General features: G+C 42.6%; 1 long non-coding RNA gene across 1 annotated transcript in view; it reads left to right on the top strand.

Annotated features, from left to right (window-relative positions):
• Positions 1-25,068, top strand: part of LOC139389988 (uncharacterized) — a 52,487-nt gene that overhangs the window by 17,543 nt on the left and 9,876 nt on the right. The window contains exon 3 of the long non-coding RNA XR_011629451.1: positions 17,553-17,667. This is a non-coding gene — a long non-coding RNA (uncharacterized lncRNA). The remainder of the gene's footprint in view (positions 1-17,552; positions 17,668-25,068) is intronic.

Genomic DNA, 25,068 nt, shown 5'->3' with positions numbered 1-25,068 from the left:
CCTCAAACATGACGTGTACCCATCCACCCTCAAACATGACGTGTACCCATCCACCCTCAAACATGATGACCCATCCACCCTCAAACATGACGTGTACCCATCCACCCTCAAACATGACGTGTACCCATCCACCCTCAAACATGACGTGTACCCATCCAACGGCATCCCAATAACCTCACAGACGTGTGAAAGAGTGAATGAAAACATGTTTCTGCTAGAATTGCCTCTTCTTTTGTTTATAATGTACCTGATATCAGGGTTGATCATTCTAAAGGACGTTTTTAATGGTGCGGGCAGTCAGACAGACAACTTTGGGATTACACAATTGTTTTTCTCCCGCTGATTTTATAAATTCAAATTCATTGTTTATTCATTCCTCTCCTCTCCCAATTTGGGCCATGCGTGTGTTTGTGCTGTGCCGAATGCAGGCTGCATGGGGCTGCAATGGGGAGTGTGAGGCGAGCTGATGAATAATAATGTTTTTAACTATAAATAAATAATAAAGGAATTTCAACTTGTTTTCGTTTAAAATTAGATTTTTTGGAGTCCAAGTGAATTTTTGCACAGCCCTACAAAAGCAACAAAGGCAAATACCTAGATATACAGTATGTTGTTTATATAATGAAGCAAACCTATGCCTATACATTTGCTGCATGCAAATAAAGACAAATGTACCTTTATTTTAATTTAACCAGGTAGTTCCCCTTTATTCAACTAGATGGGCCTAATTGATATGAAAATTGAATAGATGGAGCAAAAAATCTAATATCATGCAAGCAACCTATAATCTACAGAAATGAATGAAAGGGGTGATTTTCGCCGTACACCGGCTACAAACACACCTGCTCTTGTTTCATTTAGCTATGTTGGTTCTTTCCATGATATTGTGAAATGTTGTTTGTTAAAACAGTACAAAACAATTCATCTCAAACAACATATCATATCATGGCACGCAGGCTACAAACACCCGTAGTAGTGATTACGGCTTGTCCATATGCTTTTAATGATAGCAACATTTTTGACCCCCAAATTGCGTCTTCTTAAGATGCTGGAGGAAACTGCACATGAGGAAGTTAATTAGGCAACCAAAGAGCTCATTATGACTTTGGGTCTTGAGGGTGGAGCCCACTGATGAAGAGCCTGGACCCTCACAGACAAATAGACCAATGGTCAGTTCTCCGACTGGAGCAGAAAACATTACGCCCGAGTCAAGACAACTATAAAACAAAGTAAAAGACTATATGTCAGTCAAACTCGATCCCAGTCTAACAACCAGACTTGGCACTGTTTTGTTTTTGTGGCAGGCACAGAGATTTCACTTCCCGATGCTCAGCAACCTTGCCCACCAAGGCTTCTAGTGCCCCCTCCGAGCGGGCGTTGGTGTGTGTGTGAGAGACGCTCCATGCTCAAAACAAACTCATTCTCCACGGGCATTTAAAGTGATGGATAAAAGGCCTATAGCCTAATTCACTGTGTTTGTTTCATTAAGAAGTGCCTTTGTGTTTAGCATGAGATGTTTTGTTCTGTTTTAACAAACATAGTTTTAATATGTGACCTTTATTTAACTAGGCAAGTCAGTTAAGAACAAATTATTATTTACAATGACGGCCTACCCCGGCCAAACCCTAACCCAGATCCAGACAACACTGGGCCAATTGTGCGCCGCCCTATGGGACTTCCAATCACGGCCAGTTGTAATACAGCCTGGAATCGAACCAGGGTCTGTAGTGATGCCTCTAGCACTGAAATGCAGGGCCTTAGACTGCTGCGCCACTCGGGAGCCAGAAGAAAGAAACTTAGACCCATACCAACCCACCGCCCCGCCGATACACACACTAGCCACTAATACCACCACCTAGATGCATCATAGCCATTGTACACTAATGCAGTACTATTTTCAGAGTGCTACAGAACACACACACACTGTTAGAAGACTTCTACAGAACACACAAACATTGTTAGAAGACTTCTACAGAACACACACACTGTTAGAAGACTTCCACAGAACAAACACTGTTAGAAGACTTCTACAGAACACACACACACTGTTAGAAGACTTCTACAGAACACACACACTGTTAGAAGACTTCCACAGAACAAACACTGTTAGAAGACTTCTACAGAACACACACACTGTTAGAAGACTTCCACAGAACAAACACTGTTAGAAGACTTCCACAGAACAAACACTGTTAGAAGACTTCTACAGAACACACACACACTGTTAGAAGACTTCTACAGAACACACACACACTGTTAGAAGACATCCACAGAACAAACATTGTTAGAAGACTTCCACAGAACAAACACACTGTTAGAAGACTTCCACAGAACAAACACTGTTAGAAGACTTCCACAGAACAAACACTGTTAGAAGACTTCCACAGAACAAACACTGTTAGAAGACTTCTACAGAACACATACTGAATCATCATGATTGAGCAACTTCCCATTATCTGAAGCTTAGAATAAAACACAGAAGGTATAAATAATAGCTAGAAAACTCACTGAGACATAAAACACTGGCTGGTTGCTTCTCAGGGGGGGGGGGGGGGCTGGCTGGCTTCACTCTGTCAAAGTAGTAGACAGCACAACAATAGACAGCACAGTGAACCAGGAAAAAGAGACCCCATGCATTTGGGAGTAAAGAGAATGTTAAGTAATCAAATTCTACCTTATTGGAGGAGCAGTTCTCAGCATCTCACTTTTTTCTAGCTTAGCGCAAAGATTCACAGTTGTTTTAGCTACAGATTATAAATATAGGAACATAGTGGAGAGAACAGCTTTATAGTCAGGCTGAATCATCATGAATTTAAATAATAAAGACTCACTAAAGTAAGTAGTAGGGCTCAAACAAAAGTTAACCTGTTAAATTTAATGTAAATACAGAGGATTACCAGGCCTTGTTCTCCGAGCATGCGCTGTCCAACTGGCAAGTGTCTATCACTGACATTTCCAACCTGTCCCCGGTCGAGTCTGTAATACCAACATGTTTCAAGCAGACCACCATAGCAGACCACCTTGGTCTCTGTGGCCAAGAAGACCAAGGTAACCTGTCAAATGACTACCGTTCCTTAGCACTCATGTCTGTGGTCATGAAGTGCTTTGAAAGGCTGGTCATGGCTCACATCAACACCATGATCCCAGAAACCCTAGACTCACTCCAATTTGCATACCGCCCCAACAGATCCAGAGATGACACAATCTCTATTGCACTCCACGCTGCCCTTTCCCACCTGGACAAAAGGAACACCTACGTGAGAATATTATTCATTGACTACAGCTCAGCGTTCAACACCATAGTGCCCTCAAAGCTCATCAATAAGCTAAGGACCCTGGGACTAAACACCTCCCTCTGCAACTGGATCCTGGACTTCCTGACAGGCCTCCCCCAGGTGGTAAGGGTAGGCAGAAATACATCTGCCAAACTGATCCTCAACACGCGGGCCCCTCAGGGGTGCGAGGTTAGCCCCTCCTGTACTCTCTGTTCACTCATGACTGCGTGGCCAAGCACGACTCCAACGCCATCATTTAGTTTGCCGACAACCCAAAAGTGGTAGGCCTGATCACCGACAACGATGAGACAGCCTATAGAGAGGAGGTCAGAGACATGGAAGTCTGGTGCCATGACAACAACCTCTCCCTCAACGTGATCAAGACAAAGGAGATGATCGTGGACTACAGGAAAAGGAGGGCAGAGCATGCCCCCATTCTCATCGATGGGGCTGCAGTGGAGCAGGATGAAAGCTTCGAGTTCCTTGGTGTCCACATCACCAACAAACTATCATGGTCCAAGCACACCAAGGCAGTCATGATGAGGGCACGACAACGCCTATTGCCCCTCAGGAGACTGAAAATTTGTCATGGGTCCTCAGATCCTCAAAAAATTCTACAGCCTTACCAATCGAGAGCATCCTGACTGCTTGCATTAGTCCCTGGTATGGCAACTGCTCGGCCTCTGACCGCAAGGCACTACAGAGGGTAGTGTGGACGGCCTAGTACATCACTGGGGCCAAGCTTCCTGCCATCCAGGATCTCTATACCAGATGGTGTCAGAGGAAGGCCCTAAAAATTGTCAAAGACTCCAGCCACCCTAGTCATAGACTGTTCTCTCTGCTACCGCACGGCAAGCGGTACCAGAGCCCCAAGTCTAGGTCCAAAAGGATTCTTAACAGCTTCTACCCCCAAGCCATGAGACTGTTGAACAGTTAATCAAATGACTACCCGGACTATTTTGCATTGACCCCCCCTCTTTTTTTTACTATTCTGCTACTCGCTTTTTATTATCTATTATATATGCATAGTCACTTTACCCCTACCTACATGTACATATTACCTCAATGACCTGGACTAACCTGTACCCCCGCACATTGACTCTATACTGGTACCCCATGTATATAGTCTCATTATTATTATTTTATTGCTACTTTTTATTTTATTTTTTACTTCAGTTTATTTTGTAAATATTTTAATTTTCTTAAAATTGCATTGTTGGTTAAGGGTTTGTAAGTAAGCATTTACACCTGTTGTATTTGGCGCATGTGACAAATACAATTTGATTTGATTTGTAAATGTATATTTCTGCCTCAATAGACATAACCAAAGTAAGAGGGGGGCCATAAACAATAACTAGTAATGATGCATACTCCATGAAAGATGAAAATCTCACCATTCTGTGAAACATTTTAAGAAATTGCTGAGGTATACTCACTTTTGAGGAAGAAAAGTAGAGCCGCACACTCTAGGAGCTCAGATGCAATATTTGAATAACCAACGTTTGGACAGACAAGCTGTCTTCATCAGGGTACAATGACAAACACTGCGGGTCACTAGTTTATATAGTGTCACACACAGTTGTGTTGGCTGTGTGTGGCTTGATGTCATTGGTTAATTTACAGAATAGAACACATAAAAACATGAATGGACAACATATGATCATAGATGCATTTTGGCTACATAAGCCTACAAACATTTACAATGAATAGAAAAATCACAATAATCACAAGAATGGCTTCAGATCAAAGTCTACGTTGAGACCGTAGGGAGCAAAGGGTCTTTAAATGAAAGATCCAGGCAGTCTCTCGTTTTAACAATAAATTGTCGATGTCACCCCCTCTCCTAGGGAGGGTGAGGTGTTCGATGCCGATATAACTGGGTATGTTGAATTTTTGCACCTAATGATGCTCGGAGATTCGTACTTTTAATTCACACTTAACTAGCCAGCACCTCACCTAAACAGGTGTTCTACTCCGCTAGCCAGCATCTCACCTAAACAGGTGTTCTACTCCGCTATAGCCAGCATCTCACCTAAACAGGTGTTCTACTCCGCTAGCCAGCATCTCACCTAAACAGGTGTTCTACTCCGCTAGTCAACACCTCTCCTAAACAGGTGTTCTACTCCGCTAGCCAACACCTCTCCTAAACAGGTGTTCTACTCCGCTAGCCAGCACCTCACCTAAACAGGTGTTCTACTCTGCTAGCCAGCACCTCACCTAAACAGGTGTTCTACTCCGCTAGCCAACACCTCTCCTAAACAGGTGTTCTACTCCGCTAGCCAACACCTCTCCTAAACAGGTGTTCTACTCCACTAGCCAGCACCTCTCCTAAACAGGTGTTCTACTCCGCTAGCCAGCACCTCACCTAAACAGGTGTTCTACTCCGCTAGCCAGCACCTCATCTAAACAGGTGTTCTACTCCGCTAGCCAACACCTCTCCTAAACAGGTGTTCTACTCCGCTAGCCAACACCTCACCTAAACAGGTGTTCTACTCTGCTAGCCAGCACCTCATCTAAACAGGTGTTCTACTCCGCTAGCCAACACCTCTCCTAAACAGGTGTTCTACTCCGCTAGCCAACACCTCTCCTAAACAGGTGTTCTACTCCGCTAGCCAGCACCTCATCTAAACAGGTGTTCTACTCCGCTAGCCAGCACCTCATCTAAACAGGTGTTCTACTCCGCTAGCCAACACCTCTCCTAAACAGGTGTTCTACTCCGCTAGCCAGCACCTCACCTAAACAGGTGTTCTACTCCGCTAGCCAGCACCTCATCTAAACAGGTGTTCTAATCCGCTAGCCAGCACCTCACCTAAACAGGTGTTCTACTCCGCTAGCCAGCACCTCAACTAAACAGGTGTTCTACTCCGCTAGCCAGCACCTCACCTAAACAGGTGTTCTACTCCGCTAGACAGCACCTCACCTAAACAGGTGTTCTACTCCGCTAGACAGCACCTCACCTAAACAGGTGTTCTACTCCGCTAGCCAGCACCTCACCTAAACAGGTGTTCTACTCCGCTAGCCAGCACCTCACCTAAACAGGTGTTCTACTCCACTAGCCAGCACCTCACCTAAACAGGTGTGTGTTTCTTTCGCCTCCAGAATACTCACTTTTGAGGACACAAACTCAAGTACATAATAAAAATACAATGAAAATATGGAAATATGAAATATCCTATATGATGTAGTTCCTATGAGATCAAGAGTGGCAATTGTCTGTCTCTCTCCATGACCCTGTATGCATAAACAAATCATCATCACAGTGTCCAATGTGTGTAGAGAGGACCAGTAAAGCAGTACCAGAACAGTGATGATGAAAGGTTATGTGCTATAGCTGTACAGGGTCATGGAGAGACAGACGTCTTCCATATGGCATCATACTAGTTAGAATTGCAGAACCACTGGAGTGCAGTGCCAGTACAGTAGACTGCAGTAACCAGTATTCTTTGGTTCTGCTATAAGTATTGAACTATTCACACTATTTGTTCTCTTTAGCTAACCTAATATACTGTCACTACTGTTCTATGCTATTGTATTATTTTGCAATAATACATGCTGTTGCATTAGTGTCGATACGCATGTAAAATGAAACAGTCAGTCCTCAAGTGTTAGCGGTTAGAGCGTTGGGCCAGTAACCGAAAATCTCCTGTTTTGAATACCCGAGTCGACAAGGTTAAAATCTGCTGACATGTCCTTGAGCAAGGCACTTAATGCTAATTTGCTCCAGGGGTGCCATACTTCTATGGCTGACCCTGTAAAACAATACATTTTACTGCACCTATCCGGTGCATGTTTTTTGTTATAGTGGAAGATTTGTATTTGTCCTCCATTGTTTTACTATTGATAGATATGTCCTCTAAGTGATGAGCCAACATGGGCAGGGCCAGTCCTGAACATTTAGAACTTAATGAATTTCAACCAGAATGAATCAGACTTTCACAGGTCATGCAGCCTGAGGTGTTAGACGTGTTCAATAGTTCCACCATGACCTAGGAGTTGACCAGAATAGAAAGGTTGTGGCTCCATGTATAGAATCGACTAGTCACTTTTTTCAATACTTCTATGAAAAATGTATAAAAAAATAAAAAATAAAAAAATATATATTTTATTTGACACATTCAGGCATTCACACAATCACACGTTTAACAAGGTGTTGGTAAAGGCGTCTGCATGCTTCCCATTCGAAACAGTTCAGAACACTTTGTGCATATATTACGATTACATTTTGTGACGTTTTGGTCTTCGGCAAGGTTTTTATAGGGATTCTTCAGTTAAGTGTTTGTTGTCATTCAACAAGAGACGACTCGTTTTCTTGCACATTTTTTCTGCACCAAAGATCTTTATATGATGTAAAATCACGCTACTAAGACCTCTGCAAAAACATCCATATTAAAGACAGTTTTATTGAGTTATCTTAGATTAATTCAGACTATTTTGGGGAAGTGTATACTGGCTACGGCATCTAAATATGGACAAACAGTACTATTACTGATTTTTTTCTCATTTTTCAAGCGAAGATCTTATAAGGGAGAATGCGAGCACATTCGCTTGAGTTCGGCTAGGCGCCATACAAAGTGAAGCATGCTGACACTTTAAGTCATGTGTGGGTATGGTGTGATATACAGTATATGGAATGGATTGACAGTTTATAGTTCATGTTGTGAATGTCCCATTTACTGAGAGCAGTCATCTATCTGCTAGTCACTCATTGTCTGTCCCTCCATTCAAAATAAATCAAGAAGCATTGTCTGTGGATGAGACCGTGTGTGTGTCTCGAAATCAGGCTTAGCATACCTTGTAATCAAGATGAACATTTTACACACACACAAACAAAAGGACATCTTGCTGAGAAGGGCCAGATAAATAAGAGGGTGGGGAGGTACGGAGGGACGAGAATGACATACATTAAAGAGGGAAATGGAAAGAGAGCGCGCGATAGAGAGAGAGCGTAACCCTAGTACCTGTAGCAGGGGCTGAGGCGTTTAGCTGGTGGTGCCAGAGAGCTTTTACCAGTCTGTGGTCAGACAGAAATTAAAGGCAATGGAGCGATTGAATGGTCAGTAACACACACACACACACACACACACACACACACACACACACACACACACACACACACACACACACACACACACACACACACAGTTGAATGGACTTTGAGAAATCACTGTTAGATGTTATAATGTCACAGTGATTCCACGTCTCCATCACCCATAATGCAGAGTGACTGAACGAGCATTCTGACACACACACACACTCACACCGCTGGAAAGAAGAAAAGTAGGGAGGTAGGGAGGGAGGGAGGGGGAGAGAAACACATAGCTCATTAAAATACAGATGTGACTTACAGTGAGGGAAAAAAGTATTTGATCCCCTGCTGATTTTGTATGTTTGCCCACTGACAAAGAAATGATCAGTCTAATTTTAATGGTATGTTTATTTGAACAGTGAGAGACAGAATAACAACAAAACAATCCAGAAAAACACATGTCAAAAATGTTATAAATTGATTAGCATTTTAATGATGGAAATAAGTATTTGACCCCTCTGCAAAACATGACTGAGCACATGACTGGCAAAACCCTTGTTGGCAATCACAGAGGTCAGATGTTTCTTGTAGTTGGCCACTAGGTTTGCACACATGTCAGGAGGGATTTTGTCCCACTCCTCGTGGCAGATCTTCTCCAAGTCATTAAGGTTTTGAGGCTGACGTTTGGCAACTCGAACCTTCAGCTCCCTCCACAGATTTTCTATGGGATTAAGGTCTGGAGACTGGATGGGCCACTCCAGGACTTTAATGTGCTTCTTTTTGAGCCACTCCTTTGTTGCCTTGGCCGTGTGTTTTGGGTCATTGTCATGCTGGAATACCCATCCACGACCCATTTTCAATGCCCTGGCTGAGGGAAGGAGGTTCTCACCCAAGATTTGATGATACATGGCCCCGTCCATCGTCCCTTTGATGCGGTGAAGTTGTCCTGTCCCCTTAGCAGAAAAACACCCCCAAAGCATAATGTTTCCACCTCCATGTTTGATGTGTGGATGGTGTTCTTGGGGTCATAGGCAGCACTCCTCCTCCTCCTCCAAACACTGCGAGTTGAGTTGATTCCAAAGAGCTCCATTTTGGTCTCATCTGACCACAACACTTTCACCCAGTTGTCCTCTGAATCATTCATTCATTGGCAAACTTCAGAAGGGCATATATATGTGCTTTCCTGAGCAGGGGGACCTTGCGGGCGCTGCAGGATTTCAGTCCTTCACGGTGTGGTGTGTTACCAATTGTTTTCTTGGTGACTATGGTCCCAGCTGCTTTGAGATCATTGACAAGATCCCCCCGTGTAGTTCTGGGCTAATTCCTCACCGTTCTCATGATCATTGCAACTCCGCGAGATGAGATCTTGCATGGAGCCCCAGGCCGAGGCAGATTGACAATTATTTTATTCCATTTGCGAATAATCGCACCAACTGTTGTCACCTTCTCACCAAGCTGCTTGGCGATGGTCTTGTAGCCCATTCCATCCTTGTGTAGGTCTACAATCTTGTCCCTGACATCCTTGGAGAGCTCTTTGGTCTTGGCCATGGTGGAGAGTTTGGAATCTGATTGATTGATTGCTTCTGTGGACACTAACAAACTAATCTCAGTTTGTTACCTGTATAAAAGACACCTGGGAGCCAGAAATCTTTCTGATTGAGAGGGGGTCAAATACTTATTTCCCTCATTAAAATGCTAATCAATTTATAAAATTTTTGACATGTGTTTTTCTGGATTTTTTTGTTGTTATTCTGTCTCTCACTATTCAAATAAACCTACCATTAAAATTATAGACTGATCATTTCTTTGTCAGTGGGCAAACGTACAAAATCAGCAGGGGATCAAATACTTTTTTCCCTCACTGTATACCTATACAGATATTTTGGGAGGTGTTTGAAGCAAAAGCATTGATAACAACCACATCAGTCAACATTACACTTCAGATGGATACCATGATAGCAGTGATTAGTAGAAGGTAGGGTTTACTGTAAATCTCTCTCAATTAGCGTTTTTTGGGGAAAGAAAGATTGAGAGAGGGGTGGAGAGAGAGAGAGAGAACAGGTCAAAGATAAAGAAGCTCTCACTGTCTGTCTGTCTTTCTCGCTCTCGCTCTCTGTCTCTGTTTCCCTGTTTATCTTCTGTCATTTCTATAGTGAAATAACAGGCAGGTCACCCGTGACGCAAGGCAGTTTTCGACGTCCATCCATGTCTGAGAGTGTCGGAGATTACGTGGAAATTGACCACTATGGGCAACAGTGAGCACTACCACCTTCAAGTAGTCTTCAGTTCGGTTTTGCAAGGGCTTTGGGTATGGGGATGGTGGATGTATGTAAGCATCTGTCTCTGATTCAAATGGTTGCATGTTCAAATCTGGTGATAAAAAGTAGCATTTTGAGATTTTTGTTTTAAAAGTTCATCCATGTTTCTCAAATGTCAAATTTCAAAGTTGTTCCGAACATCAAATTTCAAATAGTTTAAGGCATCGTTTCCTAATCTCAGTCCTTGGGACCCCAAGGGGAGCACTTTTGTTTTTGCCGTAACACTACACAGTTTATTAAAATGATCAAACGTTGATGATTAGTTGATTACTTGAATCATCTGTGTAATGCTAGGGTAAACAAAAAAAAACATGCACCCCTTGGGGTCCCGAGGAACGAGTTTGGGAAACCCTGGTATAAGGTCTATGATGAAGTTTGAATCCAGCGATAGAAAGTCAGAATTAGACGTTCATCCATGTTTCTCAAATTTCAAAGTTGTTCCAAACGTCAAATTTGGCGTTAACTCCAAATTGTTAAGGTTAGGGTTAAGTTTAGGCATTATATAAAATATCAGAAACAACTTTCTATTGCTGGATAGGAACTTGCAAACTTTGGAATCAGAGGAAGACGCTTACGCCCATCCCCCGTCCACAACTCCCTAGCAAAACCAAAGCCGACTTGAAGGTAACAGCTCTCACTGTTGCCCCTAGTGGCCGGTTTCCATGTCATCTCTTAATGTTCTCAGACATGGATGAACATCGAATACACACACACACACACACACACACACACACACACACACACACACACACACACACACACACACACACACACACACACACACACAAGGAGAGACTGAGACATAGGATGCACTGTATATGTTAGGGAAGCTACATTAATTTCCTGTGTTTGCTAAACATTTCATAAGCTTCCTTTGGCATTGTGCTGTTAGCTGTCCCTTGATGATGTGTGTGTGTGTGTGTGTGTGTGTGTGTGTGTGTGTGTGTGTGTGTGTGTGTGTCTGTGTCTGTGTGTCTGTGTGTGTGTGTGTCTGTGGGAGGAGCATTCAATAGATCATGGTAATGTAAATGTATAACTCACAATTGTATCAGGGTTGCTGGATTTTTCTTATTTCACCAGCATATTTCCCTAAGATCCTCTGAGGCAGTCGCTTTCAAACTTTTCTTGCCCAGGGATCCTAATATGATAGCAAAAACGTTTAAAAATCACGTATTGTCTTATCATCAGGTGAATTATAATGGCAAGTAGAAATAATCCACATTTAAAATGAATTGATATTTGTATACAGTTTCATGGTTTCATTATTTTGCCCTCCCCACAGTTCATTTGAAGAGGAGGTATAAAACCCTAACATAGTCTGTTAACTAGAAAGGTCAAGATTTCTTGGCACATTTTTACATTGAGCTAAGAGAAAATATTGGTTAGTTCTCAAATATGGTATTATTTAAAGATATAGTTGAATACACTCAGCTACTGTTTTATTATTGTTTTATTACTACTTATTACTTATTACCCTAGTTATTAGTGTATTAGGGCAGTCTCATCTGTCATGGTGCCTTCTTATTCTGGGATTTCACTGTGCCCCTGTGTGTGGAGACACCAATCTGTATGTTTGATATCAGTGGATATTAAATCATGTTTCACTAATATCCCAAACACCAAATCACACTACAAAATGAATGATGATGGTTCCCCTAGTCCAGCTGTTTTGAGCTGATGAGGCTGAAACCCACTTTTAGACAAGGCTGGAGGGCTACACGATGGGACTAACTAACCACTTTAGAGGGGGACAGAAACAGGAAAATGAAGATATGCGGGGGGAGGGGGGGGGGGGTTATGGTTCATACCAAGCCTCTCTCCGTACCCCCAAGTTTCCATCTTAAATGACCATTACTCTCCACTCTGAGAAGTGTTTATTTGTGTTCATTTTGGAGAAGGAGTTGTGGAGTGTTGAGAGATGTAGGATATATGGAATGGAAGGATGGATGAAATGTCTCTTTCATGTGGAGGAGTTGAAGCAGACCACAAAGACCAACAGATCATGGTGCTAAGTGGCTCTGCAACACTCAAACGTACACACAGAACACACACACACACACACGCAGTGTTTGATCTCATCCCTCGGTCAGGGCTGAGACTAACAATAGCCTCAATAGTCTTGTGTTGAAAGCATTTCCCCACTAGAGTGGGAAACCCATCCCCTGTCTTGGCCCTACACATAAGCTCACGTGAACCACTCACACATATTGTGTGTGTGTTCGTGCGTATGCTTGACTTTGTGTGCTCGTGCATGTGAGAGTGAGAGAGAGAGTGAGAGAGAGAGAGTGTGAGAGAGAGTGAGAGAGTGAGAGTGAGTGAGAGAGTGTGTGTGTGTGAGAGAGAGAGAGAGAGAGAGAGAGAGAGAGAGAGAGAGAGAGAGATATTAGGGGTTTTATGACCAGATTCCTCTGGCTTTTCAAAGGTTCCCTGGCAGAGAAGAGGATAATGGGTGGGCCTCTCAGAGACCTTTAAATATGGAGGGACTTAACAGTCACCTCTCACAAAATGGAGGGACCTAACAGTCAGTTCTCACAAAATGGAGGAGTGGTGAGGTGAGGAGAGCAAGACAGAAAAACAGACAGACAGAGATGTCAAATTGTCTTTTTACCAAATTACCGTGCAACAGACCATGTATTCACCCTGCACCCCCCAATTAACAAATAAACAAACCAAAACAAAGTATTTTGATGTTTATTTGACGTCAAAATAGCTTTTGATTAAATTTGTCATGAGGGTCTGCTATACAAATTGATGGAAAGTGGTGTTGGGGGAAAAACGTACGACATTATAAAATCCATGTACACAAAAGTGTGTGGTTAAAATTGACAAAAAACACACATATTTCTTTCCACAGGGCCATTGTGTGAGACAGGGATGCAGCGTAAGCCCCACCCACCCTGCTAGTATCTGAAGTCAAATTTATACTGTTTTCTGATGATCTGACACTTCTGTCCCCAACCAAGGAGGGCCTACAGCAGCACCTAGATCTTCTGCACAGATTCTGTCAGTCCTGGGCCCTGACAGTAAATCTCAGTGAAAATAAAATAATGGTGTTGCATAAAAGGTCCAATTGCCAAGACCAAAAATACAAATTCCATCTAGACACCGTTGCCCTAGAGCACACAAAAACTATACATACCTCGGCCTGAACATCAGCGCCACAGGTAACATCCACAAAGCTGTGAAAAATCTGAGAGACAAGGCAAGAAGGGCCTTCTGTGCCATCAAAAGGAAGATAACATTTAACATACCAATTAGGATCTGGCTAAAAATACTTAAATCAGTTATAGAACCCATTATGGGAAGCCCTTTATGGTTGTGAGGTCTGGGGTCCGCTCACCAACCAAAATGGGACAAACACCAAGTTGAGACTTGTTTGAATTCTGCAAAAATATCCTCTGTGTACAACGTAAAACATAATTAATAATTAATGCAGAAAATAATTAGGCCGATACACTGTAATTATCAAAATCCAGAAAAGAAGAGTTAAATTCTACAATCACCTATAAGAAAGCGATTCCCAAACCTTCCATAGCAAAGCCATTACCTACAGAGAGATGAACTTGGAGAAGAGTCCCCTAAGCAAGTTGGTTCTGGGGCTCTGTTCATAAACACAAACAGACCCCACAGAGCCCCAGGACACCAACACAATTAGATCCAACCAAATCATGAGAAAACAGAAAGATAATTACTTGACACATTGGAAAGAATTAACAAAAAAACAGAGCAAACTAGAATGCTATTTGGCCCTAAACAGAGAGTACACAGTGGCAGACTACCTGACCACTGTGACTGACCCAAAATTAAGTAAAGTTTTGACTATGTACAGACTCATTGAGCATTTCCTTGCTGTTGAGAAAAGTTGCCATAGACAGACCTGGCTCTCAAGAGAAGACAGGCTATGTGCACACTGCCCACACAATTATTTGGAAACTGAGCTGCACTTCCTAGCCTCCTGCCAAATGTATGGCCATATTAGAGACACACATTTCCCCTAGATTACACAGACCCACAAAGAATTTGATTTTTTAATTTTTTTATCAACTCCTATATTAATTGGGTAAAATAACACAGTGTCCAATCACAGCAGCAAGATTTGCGACCTGTTGCTACAAGAAAAGGGCAACCATTGAATAACAAACACCATTGTAAATACAATCCATATGTTTATTTATTTCCCCTTTCATACTTTAACTATTTGCACATCATTACAACACAATATATAGACATACTATGACATTTGAAATGTCTTTATTATTTTGTAACTGTTGTAAGTGTAATGTTTACTGTTCATTTTTTATTGTTTATTTCACTTTTGTTTATTATCTATTTCACTTGCTTTGGCAAAATTATGGAAAAGATTCCCATGCTAATAAAGCCCTTGAATTGAAATTGAATTGAGAGATCTATGTGCAGACTATCCACAATATATTACTGTCAGTGTGTAGGCCTGGGATCTCCAACCTTTTCAAGCACGAGAGCTACTTAACAAAAGAAAACATGTCCTGAGCTGCACATTTTTGTCTAGCTTTCAAATAGGCACATTCTTCTCTTATCCTCTTCCCTTGTCCTTAGTGTACAAGAGAAAGTAGTACACTGTTTTCTGTCAATGTACTTGGTAAAATTATGATTAATTAGTAACTCAAAGGAGAGCTCTATAAAATATTTGTTTTTCCCCACAAATTCTATTTGATATTTTGCCAAATTATGTTTTTCATATTTTTCCTGGTTTTATATTTGTTTCGTTTTTCACTTGCAAAAAATTACAGAGAAACAACGAAATGGGATGTTTTGAGGCAGGGGTCTCCAAAAAATGAGTAGCTCGTGACATGTTGTATTTATCTCTCATGCTAGAAAAGTTTGGAGATCCCTGTTCTGAGGCCATGTCCATGCATAAATCAGATCAGAAGACCATTTTTTTTTATGTCTGAAAGAAAACTAACACATTTACATTTTTTTTGTGTAATTCCTCTTTAATAGTGCATCTGACCTTTTAATTGTGAATCTAGTGAGTGAGGAATGTGCCTTCTAACGTGCTGGTTTAGCGATGGTTCTGTACTGCTGCTGTTGCTCATTTCATGGCAATGTGAACAAATACCAAATAATAGATACAAATTCTATACTTACTCATGATATACTTCTGCCAGGTAAACCTACCTTTCAGTTAACTGGGAAGATTTTGAGGAAAGTATTTCTTTCAACCCACAAGGTAGTTTTCACATCAACTGGCTAAACATGGAGTGATAGACAAACACACGCACCACACAGACAGAGACAATATTGCTAGAAATTAATTGGCAGATATTGTATTAGGTTTGGCGTTTGAAGCCAATAGTGACTAACCAGGGGTGGGATAACGTCAATGTTACGTTGATTAGATAATAGCTGGGAACTTGCGGTGTCTGATACTTGTGAGATTTGTTTATGGCAGTTTGCAGTGGAACAAGTGAAAAATGCATGTATGTTCAGAATTGTTAGGCGAGCTACTCATAGGTGGGCTACGAGCTACTGATAACTCTCGACCTGATGGGGAACCCTGGTGTAGGCTATACTGTATTTGTTTGACTTGAGGTTTTGCCAGCCTCTGGTTGTGGATACCATGGTTGGAGGAGTGAAAAATATGAACAGGAGAGGAGAAATGTATTAGAAAAGTTGCATATCTAGGTGTGTGTGTGTGTGTGTATACAAATACACACACACAGACACAGATCAATTTTCATACCTGTCTCTATGGAGCCTATTTGAGAGAACAAGAGCTGGGAAATATGTGTTTGGTCTATCCCAGGGAGAGGCAGGCAAGGCTGGGCACAGCTCACAGCACCGCGGGGGCGTCACTCTGGAGGCCCTTTCTGTATATTATCACAGAATACCACATCTCATCATAACACATCATTAATCAACACTACAACAGAGCAAACTTAGAACTGAACATATCTAACATATTCTTCCTTTAATCGTCTCTTTCCTATCTTCCTCTGTTCTAGAACTTATTTAGTCATGTGTGGAAACCTGCTCTCTTTTTCCATTGAATAATATTTCATGGTCATAAAGCTTTGGGCATCAGCAGAGAATAACTTTAATCAAAGATGTTCCTTCTTTCACTTGTGGCTGTGTGCTGTTGATAGATTTAGAAGACTCATCATCTCCCCAAGGTGTGGTGTTTTAATAAGAGCTGTTTTCACTGTCTCTTTCACTCAGTCTACGGAATAACTCCTCCGCCTTCCTCAATCACCGCTCGGCTTCAAAATATAACATTCCCCCAACGTTTCCCTAACATTCCCTCAACGTTTCCCTGACATTCCCTCAATGTTTCCCTAACACTCCACCAACCTTTCCCTAACACTCCCCCAACCTTTCCCTAACATTCCGCCAATGTTTACCTATAGTATTTGAATAGCGTTCTAGCTGGACCCGAAGACTTTCAGTCTTTGTGCTAAGCTAGTTAGCATTGGGTCATGAAACTACATCTAACTTCCTTCACACTAGACGCAGATAAAAACTGCATATCCAAATGGTATCCAAGTTCATCTGACTCTGGGGATGTAGATAAAGGGCGTTGCCAAAATCCATAATCAATGTTTTTTATAAAATACCCATCAAACAAAATTAAATGTCTCCCGATACAGATATTGTACTGGAATTGTAGTACTGTATGTTGTGGAGGTTGACTTGATCTGTATGGCACATTTTCCTGTGAATACTGTAGTCGGGATGATGATTATTACAGGTGTTTGTTAGCTGTACGCTTAATGCTACCCTGTGTGTGTGTGTGTGTATGTGTGTGTGTGTGTGTGTGTGTGTGTGTGTGTGTGTGTGTGTGTGTGTGTGTGTGTGTGTGTGTGTGTGAGTGCATGTGGTCATGTAAATCATACTGATGTTGTTGATCATTTTGAGACCCACAAATAACTCTTCCCTTCTATTTACATTGCCTAGGTGACGTCGGAGAAGCTGGTGTTGGTATTGGAGCTTCTGCTGACGGATGGAGCTCAGTGTGACGTCATTGCATACTATCCAGAGAACCTATGATGTACAGAACAAGGACGCTGAGGTAAGACACACACACACACACACTTTAGTTTTCATTTGTTCTCACCTCCCATGCAGTGTTTGGTGCTGTGTTATGTTACGTGCAGTATACTGTCCAGTATCTACATGATCAATTACATTTTACTTGAACTGAAGTGAGCATCTTTTGTAGTGATCAATGTAAAAAGACAAAACATCTTAAAGCAGGAATGGAAGACATTTGTATCATAGGATGAGTAAGTGCACTCTGCTCATAATATAACTTCCTATACTGACAATGTACTTCACTTCTAAGAATAAAAGACCGTAAAGGATGCGATTGTATTGACCCAGTCTGGCCTTCAGTGGTTCAGCACGAGCATTTCTTTGCAAAGGCCTGTATAGCCTGCCTGGAGGTAGCAGACCAACAGAGAAACTGCAAAACGACAGTGCAAGGACAAATTGGAGTCTCAATTCAATGGCTCAGACACAAGACACATGTGGGAGGAACTCCCGACAATCACGGATTATAAAGGGAAAAGCCAGCCACATCGAGGACACCGACGCCACGCTTCTGGAGAAGCTAAACTGGGTGCTCTCGATCTCTGTGGCCGACGTGAGTAAGATATTCAAGTATGTTATTTCTCGCAAAGGCTGTCGGCCCAGACAACATTTCAAGCCGAAGCCTCAGAGCTTGTGCAGACCAGCTGGCTGGTGTGTTTAGGGACATTTTCAATCTCTCCCTATCCCAGTCTGTTGTCCCCACTTGCTTCAAGATGTCCACCATTTTTCCTGTACCCAAGAAAGCGAAGGTAACTGAACAAAATGAGTATTGCCCCGTAGCATTCACTTCTGTCATCATGAAGTGCTTTGAGAAACTAGTTAAGGATCATATCACCTCCACCTTACCCGACACCCTCTGCGCAATACAATTTGCATACCGCCAAAGATCCACGGATGACGCAATCGACATTACATTGCACACTGCCCTATCCCACCTGAACAAGAAGAATACATACTGTATGTAAGAATGCTGTTCATCAACTACAGCTCAGCCTTCAACACCATAGTCGCCCTCCAAGCTTATCACTAAGCTCAGGGACCTGGGTCTGAACCCATCCCTGTGCAACTGTGTCCTAGACTTCCTGATGGGCCGGCCCCAGGTGGTGAAGTTGGGCAAAATACCTCTGCGGCAATGATCGTCAACAAGGGGGCCCCACAGGGGTGCATGCTCAGCCCCTTCCTTTATTCCCTGTTCACCTATGATTGTGTGACCATAATGTCTCCAACTCAATCATTAAGTTTGCTGACGACACAACAGTGGTAGGCCTGATTACTAACAACGACAAGACAGACTACACGGAGCCCTGGTGGAGTGGTGCAGGAAAAATAAACTCTCCCTAAACGTCAACAAAAAGAAGGAGCTGATCGTGGACTAAAGAAGGCTGAAGAAATTTGTCTTGGCCCCTAAGATCCTCACAAACTTCTGTAGATGCACAATTGAGAGCATTTTGTCAGACTGTATCACCACCTTGTACATCAACTGCACCACCCACCCCCCAGGACATCTGCATGCCCTCCAGGACATCTACAGCAGTTGGTGTCTTAGAAAGTCATCACTAGCCGGCCTCTGCCCAGTACCCTGTCCTGAACCTTAGACACTGTCACTAGCCTGCGACTACCAGTACTCTAACCTGCTGCTACTGTATGTACAGACCGCTGCTACTGTATGTACATTGTCATTGAACACTGGTCACTTTAATAATGTTTATATACAGTTTTACCCATTTTATATGTATATAATGTATCCTAGTCATGGCTCATCCTATATAGCTACTGCTGTACACACCACGCTTGTCAAATCAAACTGTATTTGTTGCGTGTTTCGTAAACAACAGGTGTAGACTAACAGTGAAATGCTTAATTACGGACCTTTCCCAACCAACCAATGTTATGGTTAGTGCTCTGTCCTTCCATGTAAGTGTTGTAGAATGTGTGTGAGATATGTGTGAGCAGTTAATGTGGTGTGAAGGATAGTGTGTGAGAGCACTGGTTTAACTTCTTATGGCTGCAGGGGCAGTATTGAGTAGCTTGGATGAAAAGGTGCCCATTGTAAATGGCCAGCTCCTCAGTCTCAGTTGCTAATATATGCATATTATTATTAGTATTGGATAGAAAACACTCTAAAGTGTAAAATATTGTCTGTGAGTATAACAGAACTGATAATGCAGGCGAAACCCTGAGGAAAATCAAACCAGGAAGTGGCTTCTATTTTGAAAACTCCAGGTTCCATAGCCTCGCTCTGCTCCATTTAAAGGGATATCAACCAGATTCCTTTTCCCATCGCTTCCTCAAGGTGTCAACAGTCTTCAGACATAGTTTCAGGCTTTTATTTTGAAAAATCAGCCAGAAAGATAACATCGCGTCAAGTGGTCGCATGAGTTTTGCTCGCGCAACAGAGTTTGGACAGCCATTGCTTTTCCCTCTCCTACTGATAAAGACATTTGCAGTTGATATATTATCGATTATATATTTTAAAAACAACCTGAGGATTGATTATAAAATTATCCCGTTAACAGGATTGCTGCCATAACACGTTAAACGCATGCGTGTGTGATTATGTTTGAGGTGTGTGAGTGATCATGATCATGTGTGTGTGAATGCATGTGGAAGTATATGTCTGTGCCTACGAATGAGTGTGTTTGCATGTACTGAGAGTGAATGCGTGACTGTGGCTAGCTTCCTTTCATGTGGGTCTCATGTGATAAGATGTGTATGTGTGTGTTTGTAACGGCCATCTGTCGGTCAAGCACATAGGGCACATTGTACCACAGAAGGCCTTGAAGCCCATGCTAGGTTGAAGGGTCCAGAGAGGAAATAAGTATGTTACACCATACCACACCAAGGACACTCCTCATGTGTAGGAGGAGAGGAGAAGAGAGACCTGCAGGGTCGTTTTATAATCAAATCAAATTTTATTTGTCACGTGCGCTGAAGTACAACAGCTGTAGACCTTACAGTGAAATGCTTGCTTACAAGCCCCTAACCAACAAAACAGTTCAAGAAATAGAGTTAAGATATTTACTAAATAAACTAAAGTCAAAATAAAATTAAAACATTTAAAAAGTTACAATAAAATAACAACAATGAGGCTATACATAGGGGGTACCAGTACCGAGCCAATGTGCGGGGGTACAGGTTAGTCAAAGTAATTTGTATATGTTATTAGGGGTCACTGGGGGGAGGTCAATAGTCTGGGTGGCCATTTGATTAATTGTTCACCAGCCTTATTGCTTTGGCGTAGAAGCTGTTAAGGAGCTTTTTGGTCCTAGACCTGGCGCTCCGGTACTGCTTGCTGTGCGGTGGCAGAGAGAACAGTCTATGACTTGGGTGACTGGAGTCTTTGAAAATTTTGGGGCCTTCCTCTAACACGCCTAGTATGGATGGCAGGAAGCTTGGCCCCAGTGATGTAACTGGCCGTACACACTACCCTCTGTAGTGCCTTACAGTCAGATGCCAAGCAGTTGCAATACCAGGCTGTGATGCAACCGGTCAGGATGCTCTCGATGGTTCAGCTGTAGAACTTTTTGAGGATCAGGGGACCAATGACGAATCTTTTCAGTCTCCTGAGAGGGAAAAGTTGTTGTCGTGCCCTCTTCACAACTGTCTTGGTGTGTTTGGAGCATGATAGTTTGTTGGTGATGTGGACACCAAGGAACTTGAAACTCTCGACCTGCTCCACTACAGCCCTGTCGATGATAATGGAGGCCTGTTCAGCCCGGCTTTTCCTGTAGTCCACGATCATCTCCTTTGTCTTGCTCACATTGAGGGAGAGGTTGTTGTCCTGGCACCACACTGCCAGGTCTCTGACGTCCTCCCTACAGGCTGTCTCGTCGTTGTTGATGATCAGGCCTAACACTGTTGTGTCGTCAACAAATTGAATGGTGGTGTTGGAGTCGTGTTTGGCCACGCAGTTGTGGGTGAACAGGGATTACTGGAGGGGACTAACCACGCACCCCAGAGGGACCCCAGTGTTGTGGATCAGCATGGCAGATGTGTCGTTGCCTACCCTTATCACCTGGTGGTGGCCAATCAGGAAGTCCAGGATCCAGTTGAAGAGTGAGGTGTTTAAGTTCCAGGGTCCTTAGTTTAGTGATGAGCTTTGTGGGCACCATGGTGTTGAACACTGAGCAGTAGTCAATAAACAGCATTCTCACATAGGTGTTCGTTTTGTCCAGGTTTGGAAAGGATAGTGTGGAGTGAGATTGAAGTTGCTTCATCTGTGGATCTGTTGGGGAGGTATGTGAGTGGGTCTAGGGTTTCTGGGAGTGGGTCTAGGGTTTCTGGGACGATGGTGTTGATGTGAGCCATGACCAGCCTTTCAAAGCAATTCATGGCTACCGACATAGAAGGATGTAGAGTACTGTGCAGTCAGGTCACATGTGTTACAAGTTACAAGTTAAAAGTCCATGTCTTAGGATGTCGGGAGATGACATGGAAACCAGCCACTAGGGGGAAAAGTGAGCGCTGTTACCTAAATCTTAAGGCCTCTGGTGCCAAAGGTTACATGTTTGAATCCTGCCATAGAAAGCTGTTTTTGATATTTTTGTTTTAAGCCTATCCCAAACCTTAACCCTTAGATTAACCATTCAGCGTTAATGCCCTTACCTTAACATTTCTGAGTTAATGCCTAAATTTAACCTTAAACACTTTGAAATTTGACGTCTGACAAACATGGATGAATGGCTAATGCAGACGTGAGACAGCAATAGATTGTTTCACTGTGACCTTTACCAGTTTAAGCTAGGGAAAGAACATGTTCAGCATTTTTTGTCGAGTTCAGACCAACAGTTATTGTATTTAGGGGTACTTGTCTGTGTATCTGTTTGAATGCCATCCAGGCCACCCTGCTCTGATGCCCTGAGTAACCCCGGCAGTAACTCCATGTGCTGGGTTGCATTCCTGGGGAGAGCCCTGGAGCTCCCCCTTACCCCTTTTTTACCCCCCCCCCCCCCCCCCCCCCCCCCCCCATCAGGCCTACAGGTGTGTGTGTTCATGCCAATGTGAGTGCATGTGTGTATTGAAAGCGAGGTAAAAAAGATCAAGGAAAATGAGAAATATATAGAACTGAAATGGCATGTTAGTAAGTGATGTGGTATTACACCAGGTTGTTAAGATAGACAGACTCCTGTTTTAAGGGATGTGGTATAACACCTGTTTGTTAAGAGAGATAGACTCCTTTTATAAGGGATGTGGTATTGTACCTGCTTGCTAAGACAGATAGACTCCTGTTATAAGTTATGTTTATTTTGGTTGCTAAAGGGCACTTTTCGGCATTTGCTGTATGATCGATGAGTTACTCCATATTGCAAATGTACGGTCCCTTACTAGACGTCCGCAAATTTTTGTAAAATTTGCCGACGGCGGCGGGCCGTGCACCGGGGCCAGATCTTCCGGGAAGTCATCGACGAAGTCTCTCGGACATTCGGTTTCCGTTTTATAACATTTTCACATTTTGGTCATTTTTCCGCGTTAAATCCGGTAAATTCCACCAGATGGCGAATGGAATCTCATTGCAAATGTACAAAACATCACCAATCACGTCATGGCCATTTCTCCTAAACGGAAAAGACTTCGAAGACGAAACTTGGTGAGCATAGGTTTGGACTAATGGGCTGCTAGCCCCGAAAAAGATGGTGTCTAGGCCTCAACGTTTTTTGAGTTAAGAACATTTTTCTGGGATTAAATGTCAAAAATGAAAATAGAGCGCTAATTTGACTGCTTCATGTCAAAGTACATGAACCTACGGTTTCAGGAAAAAAAGAACCATCCATTTATATATAGTAATTTAAGAGAAAATGTACAATGTACAATTGGTGATGCTCCAAAAAATACAAAAAAAAAAAAAAAAGTTACAGATCCAGTTGTGGCATGTTCAGATGAATCCAATAAGGTAGATTTCGGAGCTCTGCGAGATTTCTGTGATTTTCTGAAATCCCACACACTCATTCAACCCTTTGTAAATCAGTCAGTTCTTAACGTAAAGACTTAAAACTCAAAATTGTGTAAGAGCCTACGCCAAAGAGGATATGTGTTCACTTTCAGCTTTCTGTGTCAACCGGAAGTGCCTTAAATTGGGGTCATAGGTGCTGTTTTGAATGGTTAAAAAAGGTCAGATCTTTTCAAAACTTCATATGTGTGATTAGGCAACCCTCAGGAACTGTAAATCAGTAATTTATTCCATCAGATTTCCAAGAAAAACTCACACACACACACAGCAAGGATGGAGTGACACAGTGTGGGGCTTAGAGACACACAAAGCCTGCAATAGTTACCTTCGTTCGAACTATCAAAGAACAGTCAGACCTAGAGCTGTGAACTTTAGAAACCTGTTCTAGAGCTCAAGTTGATAGTGCACGGTGAGTTATGTGGCTCTAGAAGGTTCTCAGACCGAGAAACAGCCACGTACATTTACAATAACTTCAATTCATTTTGACCATCATGAAAATGACGACATTTAGAAAAGTCGCAAGACTAGGTGCACTGAAACCACCTCGGCCCATAGAGACAGACACCAACGTTTCTGTCCGATAGCTCATAGCCTGGAAAAAGTGGATTGTCAGCAACAATCAAGGTCGTTGCTCGGGCATCGAATGACCTATCGAGCCGAAACTCGGGATTCCAGGTCGCCTCATAGGCCTACACATAATGTCAGAACTGGACCCGCAGTTGAAAGTAACTACGTGTTTTATGTTTTTATTATGGTTTCAACTGAAGGCTCTGTGAATTATGGGCCTGCTCTGAAATATGTGATAGTTGGCTTCTAAATGAGTTGGAAAAAGTGGGTTTGGTGTCAGATGATATCAGTTTGGTGTCAGAATGATATCTAATTGACTGATGGATGGTGACTTGCTGGCTGACTTTTGTCCATTTGCAATATGTTTAAACAGTGATGAACCATCACCAAAATGACAGACTGAAATCAACACTAAAAATGGCATTCCCATAGTCTCTTGGCCGTGCCGAGTTCAACGAGATGCCCCGCTTGACCGTAGCTCGCTCTGAGCGCAGCGACCGTGTAAAAAAGAAGTCCCAAAATGAATCCTTTCCCTAAATTTCAGGTGCTTTTGGGGGACAGTGGTGGAACCGTTAGGGGTAGAAGGACAATTCAACCACAGGAATGTTCTTAAGGTCCTCTCAATCTGTGCAAGCCTAACCTTGACCGTGTGGCATTGACCATTAACAGTGAAAACAGGGTTTTTTCATCTCACAGATTACAATGACATCTCTCCCCATAGGAATACATTGCCTGCTCCCCTAAATTCAATCTGAAGCCGATGTGGGTTATGAATGCCTTATGAACCTGTTTTTGATGACAATTCATCAAGCCACTATGAGGTCTACCTGTGTTGATTCTAAGCTTCCTGGATCAACCAGAAGTGAT

The sequence above is a fragment of the Oncorhynchus clarkii genome, chromosome 30 (assembly GCF_045791955.1).
Source record: "Oncorhynchus clarkii lewisi isolate Uvic-CL-2024 chromosome 30, UVic_Ocla_1.0, whole genome shotgun sequence".
NCBI classification, from domain to species: domain Eukaryota; kingdom Metazoa; phylum Chordata; class Actinopteri; order Salmoniformes; family Salmonidae; genus Oncorhynchus; species Oncorhynchus clarkii.
Note: the sequence above shows the minus strand (reverse complement) of the source record. Positions and strands in the feature narration are given on the sequence as shown.